The sequence below is a fragment of the Eulemur rufifrons genome, chromosome 14, assembly GCF_041146395.1.
Source record: "Eulemur rufifrons isolate Redbay chromosome 14, OSU_ERuf_1, whole genome shotgun sequence".
Classification (NCBI taxonomy): Eukaryota; Metazoa; Chordata; class Mammalia; order Primates; family Lemuridae; genus Eulemur; species Eulemur rufifrons.
In genome coordinates this window covers 36,817,255-36,830,269 of record NC_090996.1, presented here as the reverse complement: position 1 = coordinate 36,830,269, position 13,015 = coordinate 36,817,255, and the positions used below count along the sequence as shown (strand labels likewise).

Below are 13,015 nucleotides of genomic sequence, written 5' to 3'. Positions count from 1 at the left end.
CTTAATAAATAATGGTATACTAATTCTATGGAATACTATGCAGTTAAATGAGGCAGATATATTTGTAGTCAATAAACAATATGCTGTTTTACATTTCTAAAAAAAATTAAAAATGTTATATATAACAAGTACTAAATTGTATACTTCAAATAGTTAAATTGCATGGAGTGTGCATTATGCCTCAATGTAACTGTTTAAGAAATGAAAGATCAACAATTTCCGCACCCATCATTTTGTTTTATAAACTGCTATTCTGTCAAATCCAAAAGCCTGGAAACATACTTTTGCTTTACTAGTTTAACTAAAAAAGTAATTAAAACATTTTATAAAACCAAATAAAGTATTCAAAATGACCTGTTTTGCTATCAGGAACCTTGATCAATAAGTTGCATAGTGTTATTTCCTGTTCTTAATCTAATGTACTTTGATGCCAAAATAAATAAACAAAAACCTACCAGGAAGTCTAATTTAAGTACTCTGCTTTGCTAACTGTCCACATTCAGTGCTTGCCACACTGACTGCTTGGAGGTTCTTGGGGAAGTGTTATTGATAGTTATTCTTCTTAATAAATGGCTGGTTACCGGATCTTATTGTTAAGGACTAACTTTATTTCTCCTCCCCTTATTTTTTCTTTCAGTTAGTTTTATTGTGGTAAAATACATGTAACAAAATTTATTATTTTAATTATTTGAAGTGTACAGTTGAGTGTATTTTCATCATCTATAATGCGCAGTTCTCACCACCATCCACCTCAGTGGCGCTGCCGTTTGGTAACCCTGGAGCTCTGCACCCACTAAGCAGGAGCTTGCCCTCCCCTCCCCCGGCCGCCAGCAGCCACCCGCTCATTACTATCTCAGGGTTGGTTGGGGAGAGTATTCAATTGGTGAGTGTTTATTTAGTGTCTATTTAATGGTAAAAATTATTAGCGACATAAAGAATGTTGAAAGCATGGCATGCTTTAAAACACTGACAATATTGCTGGGCAGATAATACATATACGATAATTATATACGAATGAATGAAAACATGGAATTGTAGCTTTTAAATATGTAGCTTGTATATGCAAGTTGTAATAAATTATGGGGCACTAATAAGAGACCAAACAGATCAAAGAAAGTAATGCCAGCATTGATAAGAATTTAATTATGATGCTGGGCAGCGGTGCAAACCTGTAGTCCCTGTTGCTCCGAAGGATGAGGTGGGAGGAAGACTCGAGCCTAGGAGTTCGAGTCCAGCTTGGGCAACATAGTGAGACCCTGTCTCTAAATAAAAAAGAGTTTAATATACGATTAGGAATGTATCACATTTTGTTGGAGAAGAAGGAAATCTTTCAGTAAATCATGCTACTTCAGTTGTTGCCTCTTTGGGAAAACACTGCGTATTCTCATTTAATGTCATATAAAACAGTAATTTTGTGGTTTCCAGCCTGGCATTTCAGGAGCTCCTAAGTCCCCACTCCATCCTAACAACAACTGAAAAGCTAAACAGTCAAGAAAACCCAACTCTTAGCTCTTTTAGAGGAGTCAGACCACAGGACAAACTGCGGCACCAAAAATGAAGAGACAGGCAGATACAAAGAATCCCAGCTCCTCACAGCAGAGGCCTGCAAGCAGAAACCTCTGCGGGAACCAGTGCTGGGGCTGGAAAACCTGAGCTGTAACTGATGAGTTGCTGGACATTCTATGTGGACAACTCAGAGTTACAGACTCCAGAGGGCCTGAGTCACAGGGGAGGGCCTCCGTGCATTGCTGAGTTTTACCTCCAGGAGCTCAGCCAGGACCTCACAGTGAATACTGGAGAAAAACCCCTTTGTGCTTCTCACATGAGAAAGGAGAGATGAACCGTTCTGATAGATGCTGGAGCACTCTGTTCTTCACGAGGCCTCCCCTCTGGAGAGGTGATTCTAGCAGCGCCAGACCTACCTGGAGGAAGGGAAGTACCCAACTCCAGCCCCCTCTATCATTCTACTGGGGGAAAGGGAAACAAACAACTTCAGCCTACTCCAGCCTCCAGCTCCGTCCTGCCCCACCCAAGGGGGGACTGTGAAGCACCGTGAAGTTCGCAGTGCAGGGCACAGGCTCACCAAAGACTGCAGTCTGATGACAGGGCTGGGAATGCCTCCCTCCCACACCTCCCACTGCATTACTGAAGGCCTGTGTACCCTGGTTCCTTGTACCCAATACATCATGTTTGCCTTTCAACAGAGAAGTGCAAGGCCTACTGAAAGGTAAAAAATAGTTTGAAGGGACTAAACAACCACAAGAATTAGAGGCAGATATGGCAGAAATGTTGGAATAATCAGACCAGGAATTATTAAAGGCCATGATTAAAATGGTAAGGACTTTAAGGCAAAAAATAAGCAACATGCAAGGTTAGATTTGTGATCTAAGCATAGAGGTAGAAATTCTAAGAAGAAACCAAAAAGAAGTGCTAGAGATAAAAAACACTATAGCAAAATGTACACTGCCTTTCATGGGCTCACGGGACAGGGCTGAAGATAGACTCTCACAGCTTGACAGTTGGAAACTTTCAAAACTGAAAAGCAAAGAGAAAAAAGCTGGGCGTGGGGGAACCCAAACCCAGAATAGAATATTCTAGAACTGTGGGGCAGCTACAAAGGGTGTAATGTATGTGTAATGGGAATGCTGGAAGTGAAGAAAGAAAGGAACAGAAGCAATATTTGAAGCACTAGTGCCTGAGAATTTCACCAAATTAATGTCGACGCCACACCAATGATCCAGGAAGCTCAGAGAACATCAAGCAGAATAAATGCCAAAAATACCTAAGCATATGATATTCAAATGTCAGAAAATTAAAAAATCTTTCCTATAAAGGAGCAAAGTTAAGAACTGTCTTTTTCCTCAGAAACTAAGCAAGAAGAGTGGAGTGAAAATATTGAACGTATTGAAAGAAAAAAAATCCACCCACCTAGAATTCTGTATCCAGCAAAGCTATGTCTTCCATAAAAAGTAAAAATACAGACTTTATAAGACAGACAAAATTGAGGGAATTTCTTGCCAGTTACCTGCCTTTTTAGAAATTTTAAAAGAAGTTCTTCAGAGGAAAATTATATAGATTAGAAACCTGGATCTTCCTGAAGAATGGAAGATCATTCAAGAAGGAATAAGTGGATGAAAAAAAAAAATGATTCTAAAGTTTATATGCAGAGGCAGAAGACCCAGACTAGTCCACATAATTTTGAAGAATAACGAAGTTGGGGGACTGACAGTGCCCGACTGCAAGACTCACGGTGATAAAGGGATACATAGCTAGATTTCAGTATAATTTTATTTAATGTTTCTTAGGAGGCAAAGAGAGAAAAGCATGAGTAATGTTAATATATGAAAAATTAACACATAAATGGGAAAATGGTATGAATTGACGATGAATGAAAAATAATTTAAAATTGCTAGTAGACTTTTGGGGAAAGTTCAGACTTACTGAAGTAACAATGAAATGTACATCCAAAACAAATGGGATTAATTTTTTAATTTTATGTAATATTTGATGCAAATGTTTGAAAATATTTTTATATTCATTTTATGCAACATAATAAAAAAGCAAAAACTTGAACCCATTGAAAGTAAAACTCAGAACCTGTTTGATGGTGTGAATTCGCATGTGGCTTCCCCGTCTCCTCCCTGTCCCCTCGCTGCTCTCCTGCCTGCTGTGTTTATCGTTCTCTTGCATTAAAGCAATTTTCACATACATGTATATCCCCACGCAGATTGTTCAACTTTGCCCATTTTAAAGGTTTTCCTGACTTGCTTTCTCCTTTTCTCTCTTCTTTTCCCTGCTGTTTGTGTAAAGCTGGTGTGGGCGCAAAATACGACGCTGCTGTGACCGAGGGGCTGCGGTGAGCCTGCGTTTGTAGGGTGGAGAGTGTCAGTGTCGCCTGGGGCCTCATTAAAGTTACTCACAAGTTTTCTGTTTTTTATTTTTGAGGGTCACGAGCTACTTTTAGTGAAAGGAGTCTGTTGTATTCCTCAAATGCATTTGAGCAGAAAAAAGATTGAGGACTATAGCAATGATCTCTGCAAGTCTTCCAGTCTTGGTCTTCCTTTTTGATGTCTCAGTTTTTGATAAAACAGAAATGAAGGCTTACTCTAGGATCTTGTTGTTTACATAACAGCTGAAAAAGTTGAGTTTAAAAATTTTGTATTGCAGATTTAACATGTTGAAACCTGTGCTAGGGTGTTGTATGAAAGGAGAGAAGGTTAGCACTCCCCTTGACAAGGATGGAAGAGGCTCTGGGGCCTGTACAACACTCAAAAAAAAAAAAAAAAAAAAAGAAACCTGTGCTAGGCACCTTGAAAGACATTAGATGTAAAAATAAATGACATGTCTTGTCTTAGTTGAATTAAAAGAATTCTTTTGAGGAATATGTAGTTATGTGTACAAGCAATAAATTTGTGAGAGAGATATAAACAAATTACTGTTAGAATACAAAAGACAATTGAGTTTGATTTAGTTTGGTCAGGGAAGATTGGATTAGAGTAAGTCCTAGAAGGGAAAGTTTTTACTAATTAGTAATGGGGCAGGGGAGAACATTCCAGAAGAGAGAACTGCATAAACAAAGGGCTAGAGGTGTGAGGTTTGGGGGCATATTTGGGAATGTGAATAGTACAGTTTAATAGTGATAGAATACACATCCAGGTAAGGAGGGGCTGAAAAGTTGGTTTGGCCGCATCAACAAGGACCTTAAATGATCAACTGTCTACACATAGGATCTAATTTTCTTTTTATTGGTGAACACCCAAATTACAATTCTTTTCTTGTATCTAGTCACGTCATTAATCATATTTATTAGATTAGAGAAGGATTTTTGTCTCTTTGCTTATTGCTGTATCCTTAGAGCGTAGAAGAGCTCCTGGTGTTGTCACAGGTGAATGTGAATTATATGTTAAATCAAGGAATAAATTTAGATTTTGTGAGAAGAATGTCAGTGGTTATACTTTAAAGAGATCTTGCCTTAATAGGCCAAGCTGTTTTGGATACTTTTATAGTATGCCCCAAACTTCATTGTATTCACCTCGCTTGGATTTGTCTTTCTCTTGCGTTCTTTGTAATGTTCTACTTGGGCTTTTTTTTTTTTTTAATACCTGTCATGAATTTAATGTAAATCACAATTCGGAGCCTGTCACAATCTCAAGCCTTGAAATACCGAATACGTGTACAGTGTGACAACAGTAGGTAACTTGGGGCCCCCATTCGCTGGAGCCAGTCCCACGTGGAAAGCTGTGGCAGGAGTGAAGAACAGAGTGGCGACTGCTTGGTCCCACTGGAGCTTTGCTCGTCTTCAGGAAGGACACTCCGGGTTGGGGAGGCCACATCCCGGCCCAGCCAGTGAAATCGTCAGCATCGTTCCAGTGATTTTTGCTCCTGTGTAAACCGGAGCCCTCGAGGTCTCTGTCCATCCCCGGGAGGTCCAGGTGGAAGGGGCGAACTGGATCCCACTGCGGCCCCCGCGATGGCCCTGCTGACCACCCGCAGGAAGACGCGGTGTCTCCGGTGCCCTGATGCGGAGCTGTCGCGGACCACGGCCAGCGCGCAGTCGCTGCGGTCCTCCAGGGACACGGAGGCGGACCCGGGGCCGCAGAGCAGCCGGCAGCCGCGGGCCTTGGTCGGCCCAGGGTGCTGGGGTCGCCACGCGGCTCCACCGCGCATCGCTCGGGTCGGTCAGACGGGCTCGCGCTGGCGGCTCCTCGGCCTCGTCCCGGGACTCGGGACTCCGGGTGGGAGAAGCCGCAGCCCCGGCTGGAGCCGCAGCCTCCCGCCTCCTCCGAGGGCGGCCGGGGCGCCGGGAGCCGCGTCCACTGCGCGGGGGAAGCTCCGTCTGGCTCCGGTTCCGGGAAGCGAAACCTCCTCGGGCCGCAGCTCCCGCCGCTCGGCCAGGGCCGCCCGCACCGCGCCAGGTCTCCTGTCCCCGCCAGGTCGCAGGTGGCCAGGGACAAAACCGCGTCCTTGAGAGGTTTCTGCAGCCCCCGGGGCCCAGAGGCTGCTCCCCCAGCCGCGGGCCGCCTCCCCGCCCTCCAGAAGCTTCCACGGCCGCTCGCTCCCGCGAAGGCAGCAGTGAAAAAGTCGCTCTTCTCTTCCTCCACCTCCTGGCCCTGTCGCTTTTGCTTCCCTACTTGGGCTTCTAGTGCGAATGACCCTCCCCACAGGGCACCTGCATCGCGAGGTGAACCTGCTTTCTGTGTCTCGGTTCAGGCAGAGCCCACAAATCTTTGATTTTAACATTACATCTCTTTTCCTGAGGTGTGTAGCATTGCATCATTCTTTAATCTCGATTTTAATCATTTCTAGAAATATGTGACATCACTTTTAGAGTTTTTGCCACTTGGTTCCCACTGTGTTCTTCTGCTTGTTATATTCTATAAATAGTTGTGTTTCCTATTTTAATATTATTTAGAAATGTTAGCTTTGCTGCTTCATATTTGATAGTTCTGAATAAATTATTTATAATTTTATATATGTGTATTTTGAAAAAACTTACAAGTTTCATTATATATTAGCTATACCTATTTGTATTATTCCTTAGTGTTCTAGAAATTACAATATGCATGCTTAATGTACCGTAGTCTCCCATGAATTAATATAATTCATTTACAATATATAATATATAACATTGTAACATAATACCACTTCACAAAAAATGTAAGAGATTTGCAATAGTATCATTCTGTTTATTCCCCCTTTCTCATCTGTTTGCTGTGGTTCTCATGTATTTTACTTCTACATGCATTATAAACCTAATGACACCTACCAATTATTTTTATCTTTGCTTTAAGCAGCCAATTATCTTTTAAAGAAATTAACAAAGGAAAAGATTGGCTCTTATATTTTTCCATATATTTACCATTTTGCAGAAGACGTCTCTTTCTTTCTGCTTAATTTTTACTGAAGCTAGAATTAATGTCTCGCCATCCAAATTTTCATATTGTGGACAATTTATATGTCATATATTACCGTACAATTCATAGTTCCATGCATATGCCATATTTTCTCTACTGGTTTTAGGTTATTTTTTGGCAAGCATCAGTATTTTTTACTTTTTTTTTTTTTTTTTTAGACAAGATCTCATTCAGTCACCTATTCTAAAGTGCAGTGGTGTCATTACAACTCAAAGCAACCTCAAATTTCTGGGCTCAAGTGATCCTCCTGCCTCAGCCTCCTGAGTACCTGGCACTACAAGCATGTGCCACCATGCTTGGCTATATTTTTTTTTCCTAATTTTTACAGAGATGAGGTCTTGCTTTTGCTCGGGCTGGTCTTGAACTGCTGGCCTCAAGCAATCTTCCTGCCTTGGCCTCCCAAAGTGCTAGATTTACAGGCATAAGCCACCATGCCTGGCCATTATTTACACATTTTTAAATACTTCCTTATGTTTAGCACAGTGCTTTACACAAAGTGGGCAACTGTGTATTTTTTCAAGTGTATAAGAATGACTGAAATTTTGTTGTTTTGTATGAGTCTTTGTATAATCTCACAGGGTTAAGTTGTATTATTACAGTTCACCATTAGATGTCACTTTCTAACATATGTTCTTACCACTGAATTCCTACTGTACAGCTTATCAGATCCTGAAAGTTGGCACTCCTCTATGAGTGCACTTAAACTGAGACGTTTCTGTCTTCTTTCATCTTAAAGTTTCTTTCATCTTAAAGTGATTACTCTAAAACAGAAGTGTTTCTTAATTGTAATTTTCATTATCTTTTAGTTTTACATCTATGTTTGTACAGAACCAACTGATTTTCCTTAAGTTTTCTTTAAATTTGAATACTGGCATTATTTTTTCTTTATTTTCTTGGAGCAAAGTCTGGAACTATTATAAGTAAAAGTGTGAAGAAGTAGGATATTCAAGAATACCTTTTAAAACATGTTCAAAATGTATTCTGTCAGTAGTGTAATTCTGAAAACCATCTCATTCTAGGAGTCTCACTGACCCCAGACTGACTGGAAGTGAGTCTTCTCAGGATAAGCTTTGATAGCAACTGTGGGGTTTACTTGGGTTTGTCAAGGAAAGGGAGAACTGAGAGGGCTGTGAAAAGAAGTGTGGAGGTGGAGAAAGAGGAGATTCACGGGGCTCAGTTGGCAATCACGCAGCACAGTGAAGTGCCGAGAATGAGCTTCCCTCGCTCATTCTCTTCCCTTACAGGACAGGAAAGGTCCCGGCAAGGAGATTTTAGGAATCCCAGAAGCTTTAACGTTTACTGTATTTTTAAGGCCTAGATTTTAAACTTAGCATTATAATCTGTAAGATTTAGAGATATGTTTCAGTTGTTGCCAAATGCTGGGATTCATGATCTAACACAAAGTTCGTGGTGAAGTTTTCATAGGCTCACTCTGTTCCTAACAGATGAGTCCCTCCAAGCTGAGTCAGGAGAGGCCTCTTTTGTAAAACCCTCAGTCACCAGACACCCAAGCTGTGGCCCCAGGGTTTTCCCCAGTCTTGCCAGGCACAGGTGGAAAATCATCTGGAGGTCGGGTGGCTATTTTCTTCAGTTACTCCAGAATACTGAAATTTGAATAAATAGCAATGTTGTTTCTTAATAATGTAATAAATACCCCTGAAATTAACATCTATTCAAGAATATGATTGTTCCTAATAATTTGTGGCCCTCTGGTATCCTGTTTGCCAGCTTTTCCCATCTTACCCCAGAAGTAACTATTAATACTTTTTGCATTTTCTGTTCATGGTTTTATTTTATTGAAATGCTTCCATTTATCAATATATGCATACAGAATTGGACTTTTTAAGCCATGATTATAATAAACCAAAGTACAAACAATTAGGGCATTTAAATTCCATTTTATATTGATCAAATTACAAACAATGCATTATTGATAAATGAAATTTTGTCTTGTAATATTTCTGTGCATTAGAATAAAACTTAAATTTATTTAATAAAACATGTTGGCATAAGGTAGCCACTTGTCCTCTTTGGGAAAACCTTAACCCTTTCATTTTTAGACTCTCACTTTTTATGAAGTAATGAAGCAAATGGTAACTTGTATGAAGAAGGTGGTGAGGTGGATAGCAGGGAATGAGGCAAAAAGTTGGCAGTGCTACCTGCTACCTTGGTATGATCAGTAGTCAAGAGGCACTGATGATGGTACTCACTTGTGTTGATAATAATTCAATTTGTAATGTTTTTTTCCCTTATGTTTTTATGTCTTACTACAGCTAAAGAAGTAAACAGGTCATGGCACGTTTAACAAAAAGATGACAGGCGGATACAAAAGCTATCCAGCATCTTTGAGCAGCCATTGAGATTATACGGAACCAGAAGCAAATTGCCAACATTGACCGTATTACAAAGTAAGTAAATTTAAACAAACAAACAAAAAAATCCCTGTAAAATTTCATGTGAGACCTTAGGGGGAAAGTCCAAAAATACTTTATTATGCTAATCAACGTACATTACAAAGGACTGAAGTCACTTACCTTGCAGGAGTATATAGTTGTTAGAAAAACAAATACAGAAACATACACAAGCAACTTGTGTTTATAAAATAAATGTTAGATAAGTAAAATATCAGTATGTACTATTTATAATAGTTTTGCAGTTATCAGAATTTTTAACTCTTTAGGTCTTTTATTAAAATGGCTTTTAGTTAATCATTTGCTTTTATGTAGTGAAGCTGTCTAAAAATAGTATACTGTTCGTTACTCATTGTAATGCAGGACAAGCATGGTATGTGCAGTAAGTAAATAACATCTTGCCTGTGTGCTCACACTTGTAATCCTAGCACTTTGGGAGGCTGAGGCAGGAGGATATCACCTTAGCCCAGGAGCTGGAGGCTGCAGTGAGCTATGATGATGGCATTGTACTCTAACTGGGGCCACAGAGTCCCTCAAAGACCCTCTTAACAAAACAAAGCAAAATTGCATTAGGTCATATCCCACTGACAGAATTTTTAATAATTTCATTCTATATTTTAGAAATTATTAAAAAAACCACTCAGTTTTTAAAAAGAAAGTTCCTCCCCACCCTGGTTTCTAATGCTATTTATATTGGTAGACAAAGATTCAGGATACAAAATAAAATCAAACTAATTTATGACTCTTCTATTTACTTGTTATATACTAATTATAAGGATGTCTTAAAATAAGAACTTGGTTTTATTTTGTTTCTCTGGGTATTTTTAAAGGAATAAAGCCAAATTTATCCTAGCACTCTGGGAGGCCGAGGTGGGCAGATTGTTTGAGCTCAGGAGTTTGAGACCAGCCCGAGCAAGAGCGAGACCCGTCTCTACTAAAAATAGAAAGAAATTATATGGACACCTAAAAATATATACAGAAAAAATTAGCCGGGCATGGTGGCGCATGCCTGTAGTCCCAGCTACTTTGGAGGCTGAGGCAGGAGGATCGCTTGAGCCCAGGAGTTTGCAGTTGCTGTGAGCTAGGCTGACACCACGGCACTCTAGCCTGGGCAACAGAGTGTGAGACTCTGTGTCAAAACAAAACAAAACAAAGCAAAAGCCAAATTTATCCTTTTAAATGTTTGGAGGTTGGTTTTGTTGTTGTTGTTAATTTAGATAAAATTTCTTTATACCTATATCTCCATATTCTTTAAATGCTATGTGTAAAAATGGAAAACAGATAATTTACAAAAGCTCACTTAAACGCTTTTTTTTTGGCCTTTGTTAATAAGTAACAAAATTGAATTACATATATTTTTGTCCCTTCCCTGTATTCTGGTGAAGAAGATCATAAAATTACCTGCAAGGGAAGGAACAGAAGATAGAGAAAGGGTTCAGGTTCTGTGTGGCTCTGACTCTACACTCACGCTCAGAATACTTTAAAGCTGACCATGCACAACTCTTAGCTCCTGTAGGATAGTGGAAGGAACAAAATAATACTGTATGAAAAATAAGAATAAAAAGTACGTTGTTTTAATTATTATATTTTTAATTAAAGCAAATAATTTGAGGTGTGGTAGCTAAATACAAATTACAGAGAGGTGATGTTGATAATACAAACATTTAAAAAATCTCGAAGACTTAAAAGTAGTATTTTCTTATGGTTGAGACTTTTAACAAAACAGTTTTTGTATATCAAAATTGCTCACAGAAGGCTGCTGAAATGCCATACTGTTCTTTGGATTCGTTTTTAAAAATTAAAATCATGTAAGCTTGACTGAACCATTTCAGTTTTTCAGACTACTCCTTTTTCTCACGTGTGGCATCTTTCTAGATCTCACGTGTAGCATCCTTCTAGAAGCTCTAGGGATGTTCCCTAGGAAGCTGTCAGACTCTCCTAGTGAATGTTGCTGTTAGGTTGTGACCACCTGCCGTGTGGGGGAGTCAGAGAATTAACCCCGCAGTGCTGGGTGCAGAGGTCTGTTGGATTATCACAGCACCTGTGTGTGCGCAAGTTAAACTGTGGCAAAGGATGCAAAGGTTGTTGAACAGGATTGCACACGCCTTCTCCTTTTGTATCGCGGCTTGTCGGTAAGTGTTCCTTTCTCTCCTTGCTTCATCAGTGTAGCCTTAAATGATGCCAAGGGTTATCGTCCTTCATGTTGTGAGGTCCATAGTTCCTAAATTAAGTATCAATAAATTTATTTTACCTAGTAAATAGTCTTAGTTTTATTAGTGTCATATAAAGATGGACGAAAAGAAAGGAAGAAAACCCGAGGTTAAGTGCTCAGGAGGGGTTCCTTGTGTGTCCTCTGCCTCGTCCCCTCTGAGAGCTGTGTGGCATTTCCTCCCATCACAGTGGCTCACGTCCGAGCGTTCTGTGCTTTTTTCCCAACATCAGTCACAGTCGTGACTATCTCCCTGCTGGACAGTTGGCTCCAGGGGGGACTGTGCAGAGAACTGCCTGACCCAGTGCCTTGGCTTCTTGGTTAACGTCAACTTTCTTGCCTGCTGCGCTTGCCTGAGGTCAGTTAGGAAGTGGCAAGGGACGAGGACAGGAAGTCCAATCTTTTGCTGTAAAGCCTGATATTCCTACTCTGCACTTTCAAGCCTTGGATTCATTTTAAGTCAAGTTGTTCTGCTTATTTACAGTTAAGTCTGAACATAGAGGTGACTTTTAAACTTTAGAAATGGCTGAAGTTACAGAAGGCTGCAGAAGAATTATTGTTAGGATTGCATATGTTGTCATTAAGTTTCACTCTTTATTTTGACTGGTGACTCCATTATAAAAAAAAAATTGAAAGCTACATAGTTTGAGTCGTGCATTCAAAGTTACGGGGTTTGGTGTGACCGCCTCTTAGGCAGTCCTGCATCCTGCGTCCTAAACATTATCGTTTACTTTGGTATAATGGCTTCGTTCTGCTTGTTTCGGTTCTTTTGATCCGTGGATTTCTCATCCATCTTTTTTGTTGTGGCTTTCATTTGGGATTTATTGATTGGGGAAACTGGGTCATTTGGTTTCTCACAGTCTGGCTTTCGAGGATCGCAGCCCTGTGGTCCAGTTTGACCTGCTGCTCAGTCCTCTGTATTTCATGGAAATTGAAGGTTGGTCCAGGGGCTGTGGGTGGGTCGAGGCTGCTGCACAGGCTGCGGAGAGTTGTGTTTTCAGGAGGCACATGTGTCAGTTGTCTCATTTTGTGATATATGTAGCTATTGATGCTAGATCCAGTAATTCATTAAGAATTGCAAAATGGCGGTAATCTAATTTTATCTTTCCTTTGCTAACTGGAATGCCTCTGTAAGGACATAGGCTCCCATTATCTGCTATTGGGTTACGCTGTGGGATGGTTCACATGGGAAAAGTAGGAGAAGTGTTTAATTCCTTCTCTTTATGTATTTATCAGTTTTCAAAATAGCATCCTCCAGTGGTAACCAGCTAGGTTTTTTCTTTTAGTTGTCATTTGCAATCCATGGACTTAAACACACTTGAGATACTTGAGTCCATTTTTGACAAAACCCTTACTGATGCTGAGGTTTTCCCATCTTTGACCAGCGGGAGCCTCTGTGTTGGCTCCCGAAGTTCGTTGCTGCTTTCTCGGGTGACAAGGTTTAAGGCCCATTTTGTACACATCCTAAACCGCTAGTTTCT

General features: G+C 40.3%; 1 long non-coding RNA gene and 1 pseudogene across 1 annotated transcript in view; both read left to right on the top strand.

Moving 5' to 3' along the window:
• LOC138394446 (uncharacterized) overlaps positions 1-13,015 on the top strand; it is a 44,429-nt gene that overhangs the window by 27,802 nt on the left and 3,612 nt on the right. Inside the window, exon 2 of the long non-coding RNA XR_011235307.1 lies at positions 9,188-9,322. This is a non-coding gene — a long non-coding RNA (uncharacterized lncRNA). The remainder of the gene's footprint in view (positions 1-9,187; positions 9,323-13,015) is intronic.
• On the top strand, positions 4,195-4,300 carry LOC138394954 (U6atac minor spliceosomal RNA; annotated as a pseudogene).